General features: G+C 40.3%; 1 protein-coding gene across 2 annotated transcripts in view; it reads left to right on the forward strand.

The window, feature by feature from the left end:
- The window catches only part of GABBR2 (gamma-aminobutyric acid type B receptor subunit 2), a 777957-nt gene that overhangs the window by 57738 nt on the left and 699015 nt on the right, over positions 1 to 21204 (forward strand). The window lies entirely within an intron of this gene.

The following is a 21204-nucleotide window of genomic DNA, read 5'->3' on the forward strand; positions in this document are numbered from 1 at the left end:
GAGTGGATTTTCATCCCAGAAGGGGACCAGGAAGAGTGCTCTCCAAAACAATTGACTGTTAAATAATCCTTTGCAAAGATTCCACCCAACATGTACAGGGACATAAAAAAAACATAGTGGCCTTCAAACTGCCATTGTACCCTCTGTCCACTTAACCAGCACAGAATCTGTGACAGATATGTGGACAAGTGGAACAGATCAAATGCAATATTTCAGATTTAAGGTTTAAGTCTTACATTGTGTCTTTATTGAGAATTCTTGAGCACCATGCCTGCTGCTGGGAGTAGATTTTCATACCAGAAGGGATGAAGACATTGTTTCATCTTCCCAATGGACACAGTTCTGAAGAGATGTAAAGAACTACTGGTAGGAAAAAGAGGCAATTTGGAGGACCTTACACAAACTTGTTTTGCTTACTGGAGCTGCCCACCCTCCAGTGTGTACTCATAAACAGTTTTCAGCACAGCCTGGAACCTTGTCAGTGATCGACCTGAGACTACTTCCCCAAAATGTGGAAAAGATGATGTCCATCAAAATTAACTACAAATTCTACGAGAACGACCTTTACTGTCAATTACGTGTAAAATTACAGAGGCACCTGTAATGGTGGATTTCAGTGGGGACAAATTAATATTGTGTGAAGAAGATGATGTATACATCACAACAGATTATAACATCATCCAAACCTATATCATCATCCCATCCTGTGTTGTGTATAAATTACAGCTGCGCTCCCTGTTGGAATGGGGATTCATTGTCCACTTTAGTGGATGTGAGCCCCATTTTAGTCCATATCACCACAACCCCTACACATCCTTTGAAGTGGGCTACAGGAGGAGCAGCTGCACTCTGGAATACGGTGCATGGAGTTGCCCCTCTGACTCGCTGATATTCAGGTAGAGGGGCCATGGGTAGGGAGCAGAGACACTATAATCAGAGAATGCAGTTTTAGCTGCTTTATTCTATTTTTTAAACCATATCCTCTATTTTCACATTTTGAAAATGTTTATGTGAATCTCAGCTGAGGCATTTGTGGTGTCATTATGTTTAATATATAATGCACGTTATTTAGCACTTTGTTGTGATCTTGTAGTCGGCGTGTAGAGTAGACTAATCATTTATTCATGATTGAAGAAAGAAGTGAAAAGTTGCATTTTTTTTACTGCTAACTGTGTTATTAAATTGTAAAATTGTGAAGTTTCCACTTACAGTGTAACAAGATTTTTTTTATGAATAAGAAAAGAATAACACACTTTTCTACCACTTACAGTATGGCAATATTTTTACGAATACACAGCCTTTTCCACTTACAGTGTGACAATATATTTACGAATACACAGCCTTTTCCACTTACAGTATGGCAATATTTTTACGAATACACAGCCTTTTCCACTTACAGTGTGACAATATATTTACGAATACACCCCTGCAGCCCCTGCCCCTGGATGGACACAGCAGCCCCTGCCCTGGATGGACACAACAACCCCTGGATGGACACAGCAGCAATTGCCCCTGGAAGGACACAGCAACCCCTGGATGGACACACCAGCTCCTTGATAAACGACACAGGCAGCACCCCTGCGCAACTACATTGCTGATAAGTGCTGCTAACGCGCACACACACAGAAAAAAAACACTTTTATCAATTTATGAATTTTTTTGGCACTTGGGGGGGGGGGAGCACCCCTGAACGAGGCAGCAGCCCCTAGATAAACAACACAGGCAGCACCCCTCTGCTGCTACATTGCTGATAAGTGTGGCTAATGCACACACACACACACACAGAAAAAAAATATATTTATTTTTTTGGCACTTGGGGGGAGAGCACCCCTAAACTAGGCAACAGACCCTTGATAAATGACACAGCAAACACCCCTGCACTAAGTGTGGCTAACACGCACACATACACAGAAAACAAAACACTTTTATTAATTTATTAAATTTTTTGGCACTTGGGGGGGGGGAGCATCCTTGAACGAGGCAACAGCCCCTTGATAAATGACACAGGCAGCACCCCTGCGCAGCTATGTTGTTAAGTGTGGCTAACACACATACACACAGAAAAAAAAACTTTATTTACATTTTTTTCACACCAGGGGTGAAGAGCACCCCTGATGGACAAAGCACCCCCTTCTGTCTGCAGCACAGCTCCAATAGAGTATAGACAACACAGACCTGATGGACAACAGCACAGCACAGTCAGCCCCTATGGACAACAGCAGCCAGCCCCTATGGACAACTGCCAACCAGCCCCTATGGACAACAGCCAGCCCCTATAAACAACAGCAGCCAGCCCGTATGCACAGCAACAGCACAGGCCCTCCCTTGCGTCCTCTTCACTCTCAACAGCCAGAATGAAAATAGCGGCGAGTGCAGGGAACCTTTATACAATCCAAAATTCGCGAGAATCCGTCAGCGAGATGATGACGTTTTGCATCGCTTTGAGATCCGAGTCAGGCGGGAAAACCCGAGCCGGTCTTGGATCCGACTCAGATCTGCAAAATTCAGGTGGACTCGGTTCTCTGAGAACCACACCCGCTCATCTCTAATGGTATGTAGGAATGTTGCCTAATTATATTGATCTTCCTTAGGATATAATATTAATGTATTATACATTTTGTATTTGGTTTGGGTATGCAAAAGAACTGTGTAACCATCTTTTATGATACCACTTATTCTTATGTAGTCAAGTAGGCATATACTGTCTTAGTGAATGTGGTTGGTCACATACAGTATGTGCTGTATTTACATACATCCTGGTTTGTTATTTTTAAATTATACATATTTATTTAATTTAATCGTTATTTGTTCATGTAGTTAGCAAGGATGTCTAGAATTGTTAGCGTTGACACCATTTTATTTTTAGATGTCAGTCTAACTGGTGTTGCCATGGGTCATTGCCAAGCCCACAGTATAATTACATCCATTTTGTTTGTCTGATTGCAGGCCATTTTCTTTCCACTTTAAAAAGACAGGAAAATAGATTTATGGGGCCAAATGTAATAGGGTGAGAGTTTAGAAAAGTGAGAGTTTCTGACACTTTTTAAATTTTGCCAATGTAATATAGTCCAAAAACAAAGTAATAGAGCGAACTTGCATGTTTTTTTAGACTTAAAAAACTCACGATTTAAATTCTCATTCAGATGTTTTCCTATTTTGAAGATAAAACTCAACCAATGTGAGACTTTACTGCTAAACTCTCACATTTTCTAAACTCTCACCCTATTACATTTGGCCCATGGAATCAGATTCACAAATATGCACCGTATATTCAGTCAGACATTCCCCATGTGCCATACGACTCCTCCATAAACCCTTTATATTCCATCAAGCCCCTACTCATGCCCATTTATATGCCATCAGAGCCCACTCCTGCACCTTTATATATCATTCAATCAGAGTTACCATTATGTCATACCCTTTTATATTAGAGATGAGCTGGTTCGCATCTCAGAAATCCAAACCCACATGAATTTCGGGGAGCCGGGGTCTCCCTGCCTGCCCTGGATCCCTCACCTGAGGCAAAACCTTGCGACCCTGCTGTTGGGTCCCGAGGTTTTGTATTGAGTGGGCTTAATGCTGATTGGCTGAGAGAGCCGTCTGTCACGGCTCTCAGCCAATCAGCGTTATGCCCACTGAAAATGCAGAAGAAAAAGAAGATTGTGCCCGCCATCCCTCGCCGCCTGACACCGCCGGCACCCCCCACTGCCAGCAGCACTGTACTGAGGACACCAACAGCGACCCTGACACTGCCGACACTCCTACACCGAGGACACCACCAGCACCCCTGCACTGCTGACATTGTCAGCACACATGCACTGAGGACACCACTGGCACCCCTGCTCTGCCGGCACCCTGCATTGAGAACACCCCTGCACTGCCGACACAGTCAGCAAACCTGCACTGAGGACACCGCTGGTACCCCTGCTCCGCTGACACCGCCGGTACCCTTCACTGAGAACACTGCCAGCACCACAGCACTGCCATTCCATGTACTGAAGACACCACCAGCAACCCACACAATGCCGACACAGCCAGCAAACCTGCACTAAAGACACCCCTGCACTGCTGACATCACCAGTACCCTTCACTGAGGACACTGCCAGCACTGCCATTCCATGTACTGGGGACACCGTCAGCAACCCCACTCTGCCGACAGTGCTGTCACAGTAAGTGCACTATTGGTGTATCCAACCCACACTGTATAACACACTGTATCCATGTTGAACTGCCACATGCTAGTGCCACCCACTGTGTCACTTAGCTTAGTCAACCAGCTAGCTGGATGCAAACTTTTGGCCTTAACTAGATGAAGCAAATAATATTGTGACGTGGTCAAAATTGATTGGAAATTACTGGAAGTAAATGTAATTGAGGTTAATTATACCGTAGTAACAAAAACAGGCCCATTTTACGTGATTTTAGTTGTTTTTATGATTTTTTTAAGAAAAAAATCCAGATCCAAAACCAAAAGAAATAAACAATATACGGAGGTGAGGTTTTGACAAAACCAATCCAGATCCAAAACCAGGGGGGATCCAGATCCAAAACTAAAAAAACACGAGGGTCGGCGCCCATCTCTTCTTTATAGTGCATAAGATTTCTTAAAGGTAAGAGTACCCTCTTGCGCCATAAGAGATTCTTCATGCCCCTATATATGCCAGCACCCCCTCATACCACTTGATGTGCCATAAAAGCACATCAAGCACATAAAAGCACACCATATGCCATTATAGCCCCTCATGCCCCTTTATATGCCAGAGACCTTTCATGAAGCTTTTTTTTTATCCCCTTCATGTCCCTTTAAATGCTATCAGATCAGTTTCCTCATGAATCATGCCCTTTATATGCCAGAGCCCCATCATGCTCTTTATATCTAAGTTATCAGATCAGAGCCCCCGCACAATAAGTCATGTTTCCCTTTATATGCCAACACTCAAGTCATGCCTCCTGTGTCATCAGAGCCCTGTCCCCCTCACCCATGGCTTACTTTGTGTCACCAGCAGCGAACCAACGATCAATCCGATCATACAAAACTGAATCCAATCTATCCAGAACTGACTGCATTGCAACTGCAATATAATTCATAAATGATTTTGCTCTTTTAATAAAAAATAAAATTAAATAGTATTTCCATCATAAGGAAATAATTTTGTGCCTTCCTTATTCAATACATAATGATTGTACTCATTATAAGTGTATTGTGATTCCACACCCTCTGATTCATCAGATAGATGTGGTGGGCAGTTGGTTATTTGTTGTCAGTTTTGTGGCAGGGTTTTAGTCAAAACCACAGGAAAAAAACACCACAAAACCAATATAAAACAGATGGACATTGACAGTGGATTACAGAACCCAAACAAGACTCCTGAATATAAATTCAGTGGTTTGGTTATTCAATTTGCTGGCAATGTGCACAGATTTCAAAAACCCCAGAAAAACCACCTCTTAGTAAATGTACCCTTTAATCTACAATTGTACTTTTGCCCAACCCTCTATTATAGGTCAGTAAGTCAGGACTATTGTACTAAGCATGAAAACTGATGTCAGCTGGCATGTATTTGAATGTGTTGGACATATTTAAAAAAATAAGCTTAGGTACATGATGCATATCACCAAACATTCTGATCTAATTAAAAGGGGAGCAAGCTATTATGATTCAGTGTGGTTTTTGGAGATTGGTGGCATAGGTACTCAGATTGTGGGCATAACTATAGGGTGTCTTGGGATGATTAGTGGGAGACATATTTTGTCTCACTTCTGATTGGGACATGTGGTGGTATTATATGTTTTACTATATTGCTAACTCTAATGATCTTTTATTTTACGTGAACATTTACGCAATATGTTTAAATATATAAAAATGCAAATGTGTAAAACATTAACATATATTTTTTTTGCCATGTACAGATGGATAGTAAAATACATGTAGATCTTTTGCTGAAAGATGTGGACAAGTACGTGATAACATATAACATGATGCAAAAAATAAAGTACACAATTAACATTCAAATGAAAGAAATGTGTCTGGCAGCTGCATCATTGTCCATGTGCATAACAAAGAAAGAGAGACAATGTAGAATTATGCATTAGTGCTATTATACACCGAGGCCAAAAGTAGTGCATAAATTATACCCAATTTGAATTTGGAGAGTGTGTGGACAAAAAAGATAGAATACATTTATTTGCATATGAAGGTATATGAAGCCTTTTTGTTTTTCTAACAATTTTTTAATTACTTTTTCAACACATTGGTAGATTTTTTTTTTTTTTTTCAATATATTTTCAAGCAAAAATTCTACGTCAGTTAAACTTCTTAACGGCAGATACCAGCTTCCTACAGGTTAGCCCCCTAAGAAACCTAACCAATAAAAACATGACACATTATAAATTTTGGCATTACTATCGTCTTTTTTTTTTTGATCATTACAGTTTAAAGAGGATTGAAATAAAATTGTGGGTGAATAGAGGGGGTTGACAGATCAAAATCCTGCAGACCTGTAGTGGCCTCAAAAATTAACCAAGAGTTGGAAGTACCCTACCCTTGTAGCATAGCTCCACTGTATCACTTACTCCTTTATATCATGCCAACAGGGGTGTAAATTCATCCCAGTTGCCCGGAGGCAAGTTAGAGTTTGGCACGCCCCCCCCAAAAAAAAAAAATAAATAGAAAAACAATTATAGTATAGATAGATAGATACCCGCGCAATCCACTTAAATAGAATATGTAAATATGATTCTTTGGTGCCTAGAGGTATATGATAATAATCAGGTATAATTGTAGTTGAGAGTCTGTGCCTGATTTGGTGCTACCAAGCCCTGGGGTCCTGCTTATCAAGATCAACGTATAGTTCTTCTAAAGTAAGTGCATAGGTACAAACATCTATATGTAGTACTCACAATTTGTACATGTGACATCTGACACACAGCAGGACACCGACGTGCATTTCATTGTGGTTTTTACAAGGTTAGCCTTGGCAGCGCCAAATCAGGCAGAGATGCTCATATACAATTATGCCTGATATGTAAATTTTACACTGTGTGACAACGCCTGGTGGGTCAGAGATAGACAGACTCACCAAGTTTCAGGAAACTCTGCAGCAGCATATGCTGGTGAGCCACCATTTGTTGTGATGCAGAACCAGTGGTTCCGACAGGTGGCTCTCTGTACCAGTGTCTCTGGGATAGGAGTACAGACAGGTGTCTCGGGTCCCAGCTCACAGTCTTGCTTGCCGCAGGCTGAGGGTTCCTATCCCCTACTGCAGGTGTTAGTAGGGCTCCCGGGACAGAGCTGATCAACACTGCAGCAGCAGCAGGTGGACCGCTGCAGTGGAAGATCAGTGGTCACACTCTTTTTCCCGTGTGAACCACACAAGTGCTGCTGTACATGCTATAGATGAAGAAGCCCCTTCAGGGCTTGGCGCCTCCATTGTCTCTGGGAGTAATGCCCCTGCATTCCAAACAAACAAGACCCATTGACTAGATGTGTCATTGACCCCCTGATAGGATATTTCATTAACCCTACAGAAACGGAAGGTATACCAGCTATGCACTTTTACTTTGCTCATCTGCTGCTCCCCCTGCAACAGAAACTACAATTTACAGCCTAATTAATTGGAGCCCACCAAATTAAAGGAGGACTTGCTATGTAAGTTAAAGATGCCTCAAATGGGTTGTAGTACCTTTTTAATAATGCTAAAGGCCTCAATTCCTACTCCTATAGTTGTATATGATTGGATTAGCAGACATTAGTCACTGATAATGCATAAAAGGTCTGATCTAGTCACAATATCTTTTTCTGCCTCAAAGTTTAAACTCCTTCAGCCCTATGGGGACTTAGGTCATCCGGATAATCAGTCGATGATGCCGAAAAAGCATATCAAATCCTTATTGCAACAGTATAAAGTGAATAGTGCATAGGATAAGAGGATAAATGGTATTGCATTTAAATTAGCCTTGTATTAAGCCACTACACCTGTAAAGAGACAAAGGGGCACATTTACAAAATCAGCTGCTTTTAAGTGGGTTTAACCCTGAAAATGAAAACAGCACTGATTTTTTTTCAATATACACCATATATTGAAGTTATGAAAGAGGGCAAATACCTAATAGTGTATTGATTAATCAGCATACAATAAATGTGAAGATGGGTGTGTGTATCAAAAAAAATTTTTTGAAGGCTTATGTTTGATGGTCTCTTCCTTCCATTTCCTTCTGTTTTTTTGGAATTAACCTTCTTCAATTATCCCAAGGTTTTTATTCTCCCAGATGTTTTGCTCCCAGTGGAGTATGATCCCAACCACTCCTTAAGATATTGGCTCTAAAGAAATTAGTATTAATGACACCTTTACAGAAGAGAGTTTTATATGGAGAGATTTGTATAGCTTTCGTACTTCATGTTAAATTATGCACTTATCAGAACAAACCCTGGAAAACCTCACTTTTATTTTCAATTGAGGTATAGGCTTATTCTATTTCATTCCACCGCTAAGTCTTATGACTAACATTTACCCATTTTATGTGCACTGTGTTTTTTAAATCCCATTCTCATGTTCTGCGATTCATGTTGTAGAGTATATATTCTTATAAAATCCTAGAAAAGCTGCATCTCGTTCTTCCCAATAAATTTGCCAGAGTAGTTTCTGCAGCACTTAAAAGGCCGTATTCAATTTGGAGCGAAAAGCCGTTCTCGGCTAAACTTTTTCACTGATGAATTTCACTTATGCCCGTATTCAATTTTAGCGTCTTTTCGCCGATGTGAAAACACAATTCAAAGTAATAGCGATAAAGTTTCGCCTATGAATGCCCGCCGGAAAAGAGTGCAGAGTTGAGGTTTTGGGGTGCAGAGGTGGGGAACTCACTCTACACCCTTTGTACACCCCCTTGACGCTAACTTCGTCAAATAAATCTTAAAAAAACACAAAGGACACCCCAAAAAAGCTCTTTGAAAATGTAGGCGAAAAAGTTCAAAGTGGGGGTACAAATTAAAAAACTAGCAAAATAGCCTTTGGGGGGGTTTGCAAGTATGGGGGAGGTGTTTTGTTGATTGTAGGTGTTTGCCAAAGGTGCGTTTTTTTGTGAATTTTAATGCATGATTTTATCAATTTTTAAATATGCTTGCACCCATTTTCATGTACCCCAAATTTGATGGGACTACTTATTTTAAAAAAAAAAACCAGTGGAAATACTATTCTTCACCACTTGCTCAAAGACGCTAAATAGCACCTATTGAGACCATTTAAAGACCCCAAAAGAGCTTCAGGAGGGCTATTTGGGGTACCCATAGTGAACCCCCATGTCAGAGCATCTTTAGGGGGTGTCAGGATGATTTCCCCAAAATGTCAGGACTTTTCGCCGATTTTGGTTTTGGTGGATCCTGTTTTCCTTGATTTGGAATTGAATACGGGGATACACGGGGACGCGCATGATAAGTTTTCAGCAAAACCTTTGATGATGATGAAAAGTACGGCAACGGAATTTTCACTCCAAATTGAATATGGCCCATAGTGTCAGTGTGTTTAGTGATGAGCAGGGGTGTTTGTGAATCTCCCCCTGGTGTTCATTACATGGACACCTCACCAAAGACCCAAGCAGATATTCAGGTGGAGGCATAGAAAGAAGCATATGCATTATCCTACATTTATACACCTTTACAAAGTTTACAGTGTACACCACAGAAGGAGGTACTGTAGAACAATAAAAAGAACAAATCACATACAATAAATAATAAAGTTATCTTATCTTTGTATATGGAAGGACTCTTAGTGTTGTTTGAATGTAAATATAGCACATAGAGCCTCCAATTATGTTGTAATAATACAATAAAAGTCCAAAACAGAATCCAAATAAAATCCAAAGTAAAGTCCAATGCTTTTCATCTATAGATAGACTACCCCTGAGGAAGTTGCTTACTATTTGGGCGGGACAGCTTGACACTTTATAATCATTTCTAAATTTACTTAATCATAATTTTGGTTTGAAATTCACATACACATATAGTTTGGATAGGATTACTTACATGAATACCTGAGTAAGGGACAATCATAGTAGTACTGAGTGTATAGGAATTCCCTTATTTATATAAATAAATAGAAAGAAAAAGGAAAGTTAAAAGCAATAGAGAAGTGACTTTTCTATGAAATACAACACATATGCTAAATACATCATAAACATCATAAAAAGAAACTCATCCGTGCTAGAAATATTTGATGTGTTAAATATAGAAAGCTATATAACCTTCAGAAAAGTACAAAATAAAAAAATTAGTCTGGCTCACAGATTTTTTCAAAATGATAAGTTACTTGTCCTGGTTCCCACCTAAACTGAATGAATTATTTTTATAGGTGTGGGAGGAATGGATGCTTGACTTGTAAATTCATGCCATAAAAGAACATATTTTTGTAAACATAAAAAACATGATATTGTGAGATTCATATTTGTAGTTATGTAATCGACAGTATTGAATATGGGTGCAGCCAGCAGTTCATTGGCTGCACAACGAGGACAGTAAATGTGCAAGTTTTAGAACATTGTTGAAATATTTTAAAGGGTTAAAAACCCGCAATTTGTCAAACATTTGTTTTCACTGTCAGAAGGGGTACGATAGTAACATTACTAATCTCAGCTACTGAGCATATAAAGAGCATCAACAGAGAGGAAGACAGATTAAATTTGCTATGGAAGCACAAAGCTTATTGGGTATTTATGTTACACTTAATAATACCTTTGAGTCTGAATGAGTGTGAAACCCATCAATGTATGATTAGTATTAGGTTTATCATAGAGGTCATTAATGTAATACATTATCTGGTGTAAATATGAAAATAAAAGTTTAAATGAGAGATAGCAGGCTCGGATTAGTTAGGATTGTCCCGCCAAATTCAGATTTTTCCTGCTAAAAATCAGGTCTCAGAAAGAGGCAAAATGTCATCTTTCATGGACAAAAATCATCTTTCATGGACAAAAGTCCATGAAACATGATATTTGTCCATGAAAGATGATGTTTTGCCTCTTTCTGAGACCTGATTTTTGGCAGGAAAAATCCGAATTTGGTGGAAAAATTCAAACTAATCTGAGCCTGCTATCTCTAATTTAAATACACTAAAACTGTCCATCCAAATCCTGGACTCCATTAATGTGGTTAAATTATCTGTGTGTAAATTGAAATGCCGTATGGAAGCATGGAACACTGTAGTTTGCATTGCAAAGCGTATTCCAACAAGGCTCTGGACACATGATACAAACACTGAACCACTATAGGTGAAATCTGTGAATAGAACAAAGCAATGGAATACACCTCTGATGAAACTTCCCATTTTGAAGGATGAGAAATGTGTCAGCTTGTCACATGCCATCCATCACAACTGTGCCATCTCTATGCTCAGTACTCGGGTTGTATATATGGAACATAAAAAGATTTTTGGCTCTCTGAAAGGCCACCCATGATGCTGCTTTACTGGTGTGCTCTGAGAACTTTGAGAATCAGGTTGGAGTTAACAAGGAAGATGACAGCTGCATTACATGCACTAAGATCTATGGGGTCAACTCAGCAAGCAAAATCGTACTTAGATCATGTGAAAACAAATGTTTCTGCATGATTTAAGTATCCCAGCTATACAGGAATGGGTTAACGGAGAAGGTGATGTAATTATCTTCTCCGTTATAGTCCGACTCCTATGACATTGCACTGGAGAGAGCAAGTCATTGATCTTTACAGCACTTTAACATTTCCTGCTACTGTATGTAGGTAGGAAAAAATACATAAAAACTTACTTTAGGAAGAAATGCGTAAAAGCTTACTTTATATAACGCCATCTCAGAATGGCTTATATGAAGCAAAATCTTTATTTCAGTTGAAAACTGCAGTAACCTCATCCAATCAGTCCCTATAGCGGGTTGAAACTCCATCCATACTCCGCCGTTGACTGGGTAATTATACTGCCAGTGTTGTATATAAATATATATATATATATATATATATATATATATAGTGTATATATTTATTTGTACACTATATATAGAGCCCTTCCCAGCAATCCTTCATACTGTTCCCCCCTCTCCATGCACGCTGCTCTGTGGAAACTCCTCTTGAGAGATGGAGGAGCATGTGGAGGAGGGAGCAGTATGTATTCAAGTCTGAGAAGTACAGGGAAGAGATTTATATATAGGGAGTATATTCCTTCCATGACGTATCTGACCACTAAGAAGTGATTTTTTTTAAATTCGATTCCTGAGGTGAAAAGGGCTAAATTGTTTCCTTCCCCTGTGCAATGTCCTGTCTGACTGTCTCATCGTGGCTGTAGCACAGTTCATATTCAAGCACCAACTGTCATCCCAAGTGCTGCCAAACATTACTGGGAGTTGGTGTGGCTCCCCTATTTGAATAGTGAGGGAAGGAAATGTGTTACTACAGAGGTAAGAGAGGAAAATGTGTTACTGCACAGGTGAGGGAGGGGAATGTCAAATGTGTTACTATGGGGTGAAGGAAGGGAATGTGTTACTTCAGAGGTAAGGGAGGGGAATGTGTTACTATAGGGGTGAGAGAGGATAATATTTTACAACAGAGGTGAGGGAGGGCGATAAGTACTACAGGGGCGAGTGGGGTAAAGTGTAACTGCAGAGGTGAGGGAGGGGAATAATTTACCACAGGTGTGAATGAGGGTAATGTGTTACTACAAGTGTTAGAGATTGTATTTCTACAGAGGTGAGGGAGGGGAATGTCAAATGTGTTACAACACAGGCATGGGAGGGAAAGGTGTTACTACGGAGGTGAGAGAGTGGCATGTATTAATACACAGGTAAAGGAAGGTAATATCCTACTATACCAGTGATGCTTTACAATAGAGGTGAAGGACTAATGTGTTATTGGAGTGATGAGATGCATACAGTAAATATCTAACGTCTACCTCGGTGAAACCAGGTACATCTGCTAGTTTATATATATATACTGTATGTGCTGTGCACGGATTGGTCATGCACAGAGAAGTCAGTCTTTCTGGACAACCAAAAAGACTGCCTGCAGGCAACTTCTCATGGACAGCTGTTAACACAACCGCTGTCCCTGAGAAGTTTTTTCCTGAATTGTAGGGAAAAAAAAAATAGTATAACGATGTTGTCCAAAAATATTCAGAACAATACCGGTACTGTTGCTGAATGTAGCCCCTTCTGTATATTGAACAATCCCACTCACTGTTATAATTAAAGTAACAAATACCTTCACAAGATTTACTAAACTCTATACAATAATGAGATCTGTAGCACTATATGGATCAAATATAAACTCACTAACCAGGACAGTTACTAACTACAACCCGGTTTGCATGCACTAGCATACAGACTTTGCAATCTGTGGCCACAGATAAGTACCTGGGAAGGTTTGATTATTTTCTTTATTACTTATTGCACATACAGTATGAATTGTACTGGACAGGACATGTTTATACTGTATGTTGTGAAGTTTACATTTTTATAGATTAAATATTACTGTTTGGTACCACTAATCGTTAGACACTTATACAATTTACAAAATACAGCTCCTCTATTTACTCTTTTGTTGGTTGTACTAATTTTCTGGGGAGTAGCAGGCTATCCTTTTAGAGGCAGCAGTCTAGTAGTATTGCCATTATTTAACAGTGCACAATGTGAAGGACCTTTACGCGTTTCTTCCCCTCACCAAGATTTCCACAGAGGAGTATGAATGGTATGTGTTCAGCATTCCTAAGACTGATTTCTCATTAATTTCTACCACTTTTACCTCTCCTGCTGCATTGATACATTTATACATACCAGCAGGACATTTATTGCAAGGACTGAACTAGTAAGAAAATTACGTTGTTCTCCTATCTTTTGGTCTAATCTTTATATTATATTTTTGATTAGCTGGCAGGTGTGTGTTTTCTTGTAATAAGCATGTGATTATATAAATATATGTGCAATAATCACATTAACATAATGATATATGTGTAGTATGTTTTTAGAAGTAGATATTCATGCTTGCATACATATGGCTGAAAAATCTTTTTGTTTTAAACCACAGCTTGTTTTTATATAATAACTCTTTTATTTATTGAGTGATGAATGCAGTGCTGTTTGTTTTTGTCTTTTTGGTGTGATCCTATTCATTTTTGTTACATTCTCAGAATTGTAGACGTGTTTATATGACTATTGGGCTTATGTGGACATACAGTAGATTACATTATATCTGCTGTTATTCAGTATATTACTGACTTTATCAGCTTTTCCACACGCTGCTATTTAATTTAAGACTGATATTATTAACTGCATTTCAATACTTTATCGGGGATGTAGTCACCATCCCGTGGTCGGCATGCCGGTGCTCAGAATACCAACGGCAGTCAGAATCCCGGCACCAGATTGTGACCGCCGGCATCCTGACGTTAGATATTATGGTTAGGGGGAGGGTTCTGTTTAGGGTTAGGAGTTAGGGTTAGGCACTAGGGAGAGGGTTAGATTTAGGCTGCATGGGGGAGGGGAAGGGTTGGGCTGCAGGGGGGTTAGGGTTAGGCTGCAGGCAGAGAAGTTTAGGCTGTGGGAAAGGTGGGTTAGAGAAAGGTGGAGGGGTAGGGTTAGACTACTTACCTTCAGGCTTTGGGATTCTGACTGTTGGGATGCTGTATTCTGACCGCTGGCATCCTGACCCATACCCAAACCACTTTATCGTTTGTAAAAATATTTATTTTGTATTATTCATCTGATTGCTATTTATTTTTATTAATTTCAAACATTAAGTGAGACAGTGCTGTCTGTTTTTTTTCTAATACTCTGCATATTTGTAAATCACACACAATTTAGTCAGCTAGAGTGGCAGCAAACTCCTCAATCATTGTTTTTTTATATATATATATATATTAGGGGTGAGCGGGTTTGGATTTCTGAAATCCGAGCCCCCCCGATCCGAGTCCGATCTGAAATCGAGGCAAAACGTCATCATCCCGCCTTCCGAGTCTCGCGGGTTTTGGAACCTATATAAGGTATCCGCGTCGGCGCCATTTTCTCACTCGGCTGTGGACAGTGAAGAGGGAGGGTGAGAGTTAGGGCTGGCTGGGCTGTGTAGTGTAGTGTAGTGCTGCTGTTGTCCACTACTTCAAAGTCCATAGGGGCTGGCTGTGTTGTGCTGTGCTGCTGTTGTTAATAGGGGCTGTGTCCACTACTTCAAAGTCCATAGGGGCTGGCTGGACTGTGTTGTGCAGTCAGTTCTCCATAGGGGCTGTGTCCACTCCAAAGTCCTGTGCAGTGTCCCAGTCCTAAAGGGGTGCTGTAGTGTGGTCCAGGGGGTGCTCTGTCCATCAGGGGTGCTCCCCCCAAGTGCTAAAAAAATAATATATTTTCTGTGTTTGTGAATTGTGTGCGCAGTAGCCGCACGTGCATCAACAAAGTAGTGCCAAGCGTGCGCCTGTGTCATAAGTAAAGGGCCGGCTGGCTTGACCGTTAAGGGTGCTGTAACCCCCAAAGTACACTCCAGTCCAAACCAAAAAAAAAAATATTTTCTGTGTTTGTGACTTGTGTGCACTGTGGCTGCACGTGCATCAACAAAGGAGCAGCGCCAAGCGTGCGCCTGTGTCCCATAAGTAAAGAGCCGGATGGCTCATTTCTTAAAGGGTGGTATAACCCACAAAGTGCACTACTCTCCAGCAAAAATAAAAAAATATTTTCTGTGTTTGTGTGCGCTTTAGCCGCACGTATATATCAGTATAACATAAATGGAGGACCAAACTTTCTCCGATAAAAATAAAATGGGGAAAGATCAAGAACCACTTCCTCCTAGTGCTATTGCTGCTGCTGGGAGTTGTTCATCATCCCAGAGAGGAAGTAGGAATATCACTACTTTTACTAAACAATTGACCCTCCAACAGTCCCTAGCGATGAGGATGAAGTACGACAGCAGTCATCCTGAAGCAAAACGTATAACTGAGGCCTTGACTGCTATGTTGGTGTTAGACGTGCGTCCGGTATCCGCCATTAGTGCAGTGGGATTTAGACAATTGATGGAGGTAGTGTGTCCCTGGTTCCAAATCCCGTCTAGATTCCACATGCATCCTCAAAGCAGCAGCGACAAGCGTGCGTCTGTCTGTGTAGCACACTTTGAGGGTGTCACCACCCTTTAACAAACAATAAAAATATTCTTCTTCTTTTTTCTGTCTTTGTGAATTGTGTGGGCTGTAGCCGCACCTGCTTCCTCAAAGCAGCAGCGACAAGCGTGCGTCTGTCTGTTAAAGGGTGGTGTAACCCTCAAAGTGTGCTCCACAAACAATAAAAATATTCTTCTTCTTTTTTCGGTCTTTGTGAAATGTGTGGGCTGTAGCCGCACCTGCTTCCTCAAAGCAGCAGCGACAAGCATGCATCTGTCTGTTAAAGGATTACATCGGTGACAGCATCCAAGTAGGCATGTCAGACAGTCCGTACCGGTACTGGCAGGAAAAAGAAGCAATTTGGAGGTCCCTGTACAAACTGGCTCTATTTTACCTGAGTTGCCCCCCCTCCAGTGTGTACTCCGAAAGAGTGTTTAGTGCAGCCGGGAACCTTGTCAGCGAAAGGCGTAGGAGGTTGCTTCCACAAAATGTGGAGAAGATGATGTTCATAAAATGAATTATCAACTCTTCCAGGGAGACCAGCCTCCAGAACGTACAGAGGGACCTGTGGTTCCAGCCGGGACGAATTAATACTCTGTGAGGATGAGGATGTACACAACACTGAAGAGGGTGAGGAATCGGAGGATGAGGATGACATCTTGCCTCCGTAGAGCCAGTTTGTACAGGGACAGAGTAATTGCCAGCTTGTTTTGTGGGGGCCCAAACGAACCAATCATTTCAGCCACAGTTGTGTGGCAGACCCTGGCGCTGAAATGATTGGTTTGTTAAAGTGTGCATGTCCTGTTTATACAACATAAGGGTGGGTGGGAGGGCCCAAGGACAATTCCATCTTGCACCTCTTTTTTTTCTTTGAAAAACTAGGCCCCAAACTGTACATAATGCAAACTGCCATCCTGTCTGCCACTGCAGTTTCACGCCTAGATGGGTCATGTGTTTGTGCCGCCCACTCGTGTCGCTTAGCATAGTCATCCAGCTACCTCGGTGCAACCTTTTGGACATAAAAACACTATTGTGAGGTGTGAGGTGTTCAGAATAGACTGGAAATGAGTGGAAATTAAGGTTATTGAGGTTAATAATAGCATAGGAGCAGAAAAACCTACAAATTCTGTGATTTTAGTTGTTTTTATGCTTTTTTTCAAAAAATACAGATCCAAAACACAAAACCCAGAACCCAAAACATGGAAGGGTGGTTTTGGCAAAACCAATCCAGATCCAAAATACGAAGAAAGATCCAGATCCAAAACCAAAACACGAAAAGTGGCCGGTGCACACCCCTAAAATATATATATATATATATATATATATATATATATAATAAAACAATGCCCTTGTCTTGCACTACAATGATGCAGCACCTCAATTAGCTCCCCTGTTAGTGGGAAATAGAAATAACAATAACAGAAATACATTTAGAGGGCGCACTAAGCACGTTAAAGTCTTTGACTGAGCTTGAACACTTGATGTAACCAATCCTGATAGTAAGTTGGTTAGGATAATGGAGCTTATTCAGACCCTGACGCTAGGCTGCGCACTCGCGCAGCTAAAAGGGACCGGGTATGCAAATGCCGCGATCACACTGTCTGGTGGAAGGACGCCCTCTATGCCTTAGAGAATGGCAGCAAAGCGAACTCACGCCGGAGAATAAAGCTGCCCACCTTTCTTTCGTAGCACATGTCATCTCGAGGAAGTGTGTGATTAATCTGTAGCATCGAGAGCCATCAGAGCTGCACGCAGCGCTTGAGGTAGACCCTACCCCACCGCAAACACTGCGATCAGTGCTGGCTAAAAAACAACCAAGTGACATGTACAATGATGCTTCTTTGCTAATAATGCACACCCCTAAAACGCTGTTTAGACGCCTAGACATGCCTGCGTTCGCACATCCACTCCCCCGTTCACAAGCACCTTCCCCTGTTACCACCCACAAACGGCGCTATCTGTCACTCAAATTAGCATCCAGTCTGTGTACTACGAGCGCACGATTCCCGAGCACAATGAGTGACTCGCGCATGCGCATATTGATGCACACGCATGCGCAAACCTACGATTATCGGCTATGGCATGTGTTCGCAGCTTAGCGACCTGGTCTGAATCAGGCCCAATATCCTTATGCCAATTAGGACTTATAAAGTGATCCAAATTCACTCCTGTGATTAGCTCTAACCTGTTGCCAGGGTAAGGCTGCAAGCTGCTTAAGGATATTTCTTAACCAACTTGTTATCAGGATTGGTTACAGCATTTATTCTGAAATGTTTACCCCTGATGAAGCCCTCATGGACGAAACGCATATGGTATTAATCTTTAGAATCCGATTGCCTAAGGGAGGAACCTGCTATAAAAGATCTAACCCATGCGTGGGTAGTAGCAGGATATATATTTCGCCACACTGTGGCATTAGATCATTATTGATGTAAGCAATTTTTTAGTAATGAAGTAAATATTTTATAAATTACATGTCAAGTGACAAGTGAATTTTAATAACATTTTGGATTGAATCTAATGTGAGGCCTTATTGGCTGATTCTCTGGGTGTTCTTTGGTGAGAGGGTCTTTTTTAGAACCTTTGTTGAGAAACTGTCTGAAAAATCCACAGAAGATTGTTTTAAAGAAAGGAACACTTTCATCAATATCCAGCATTGACATTTCCGATTGGATCCTTCTCCTATCGCTACAATATAGTGTTCAAGCTCAGTCACAAACTTTTACGTGCTTAGTGCACCCTCTAATTGTTTATTTGTCATTTTGACCATGATACCTGCGATAACATAATCAGAGGGGACATAGGAGTGATAATAATTATATTACACTAGCACATCATTTACATAAAAACTATGTTTCCATAATTATGTGTTTTTGGGGGAGATGTACTAAGCCTTGGAGAGTGATAAAGGGAAGAGAGATAAAGTACCAACCAATCAACTTCTAACTACCATGTTACAGGCTGAGTTTGAAATATTGACCATACTTGCCAACTCTCCCTGATTGCCAGGGAGACTCCCTGAAATAGCAATCTCCCTGACTCCCTGAATCTCCCTGATTGCACCTTTCCCCTATCCCTATTATGTAGCTGTTTTATATATATATATATATATATATATATATATACATATATACATTCAAATTGGATCATTAGTATAATTTCCTTGCATTGGCTTTAAGGCACGATGATCCCTATGGCTAGATGCGTTTTCTGAAAAGTATCAGTGTGTTTTTATCAACATGTAGATCTTACTGACTAATTTACATTTGGATGTAAATCAATTTTATGACACGCCTCTAAGATGTAGTAGTACACGTCCACTTTGGCTCTAGATGTTTCTGTCACAATTTCCCTGAAATGCTTTTTCAAAAGTAGGCAAGTACTGTATGGAGCTGATTGGTTGGTACTTTATCTCTCTCCACTTTATCACTCTGTAAAGGCTTAGTACATCTCCCCATTGTCACTTAACACAATTATAGGATGATGCCAAATTTTAAATGCTGCAATTTTCTACCTCCAAAAAGTAAAAAGGTAGCTTTCTGAGAATGAATATTACACCAGTGTTGCTAACATGAACCACAGTTTCCATGTGACATACTGAAATGGCAGGTTACCTGTTACAAAAAAAACCTTCAAAAGTTAAAAAGAAGCATTCTGTTCCACTCTCCTGTCATTGACCTAAGAATAGAGATAGAATAAAAGACTGATGTGAATATAGAAAATTGTGTACAATTAAATATTTTTATACAAAAATAAACTCAGGTTTTGAATGTGATTCTAATTTGGAGAGTGATGGCGAAGCTGGAATTCCTTCTTTGTATGTAATATTTCAACTACTGTATTATGAGAGACTAGCAGCAAGCCTTAGACTGCTCTCACAGGTTCTGTAGCACTGGTCGCTATGGCAACAGCCATAATGAGCTTCTATACAGCTAAAATGAATTTAATAGTTTATATTATTTAACCACTTCACAGCCCCATTAATGTCCATTTGAAACTGCATGTTTGGTTGACATAGTTTTTCTGTTTCATCTGGAGTATGCAATGATGTAGCAACATAATTTACTCTGAAGTGAAGAAAAATACTATTGTGTGATTTTGGGAAACAGGCTTGTATTGTTTATTTCTATGTATTCCTCATATAAATCATCATATTCTAGTGCACCAGTATCCATGATTAACTCACAATGTCACCACCACCTAGTGATTACTATATTACACTGGAGACAGAATGGTTGTTACCAGTGGTGTCTCCAGGGGTGGGGCTGCAGTGCAGTCCAAAATTCAAATAGGGGAGCCTCACCAACTGCCAGTGAGTCCCAGTCATCTATGTTTGGCAGCGTTTGAAATGGAAATTGGTGTGATTCCCCTATTTGAAATTTGGACTGCGCTGCAGCCCCACCTCTGGAGCCGCTACTGGTTGTTACTAAAACCGATGATAAAGCTAAAGGATAAAGAAACTGCTCTGGGTTCAGCTTTCTGTTCTGCTGTATGTTTTCTCCCAGCTGGCATCAAGGTCTGTCTGGTTTATCGTCCTCATCATAAATAAAATGCTAGATTCATAAAAGCAGGGAAATAATGCAATGGTTTACAACACCTTTTTGCATGAACGTGTCTTATTTAATCCATTGTATTATTGTTAAACAGTATAAGTGTCACCTATCCTACTATAACTAGCCTAATGGCCTGCATGGAGAAAATTAGAGGGTTTTTTATTTAGCTATGGTTGACTTTAAATGACATAGTCGGTTCCATCCATTACTATATTCTCTTTCATCTCATGCTGTTTGCAATGTTTTCTTTCACTGTTGTAATTAAACAAAATAAGGTGTTTGTTGAGCAGTGGGGAAAAGTGTAATTATTATGCTTTTTACTTCATTGTAAGCAGCATATCAAAGCAAATGTTCAATCAAAGCATCTAAGAAAGAGGGGTTTAGAATATTTCCCATAGTGTGGTGCATATCAGATGCAATTAAAGAAGCTATTCATGTTTAACAGTCGTTGAATTTGTTAATAATGATATATTCATTTAATGCCCCTCATTTGCTTTTAGGATTATTAAATATATCCGGATCTGTACTAGGTTCGAATCACAATGATCGCAAAGTCTAGATGA

Source organism: Taudactylus pleione, unplaced genomic scaffold (genome assembly GCF_031769625.1).
Source record: "Taudactylus pleione unplaced genomic scaffold, aTauple2 ptg000186l, whole genome shotgun sequence".
NCBI classification, from domain to species: Eukaryota; Metazoa; Chordata; class Amphibia; order Anura; family Myobatrachidae; genus Taudactylus; species Taudactylus pleione.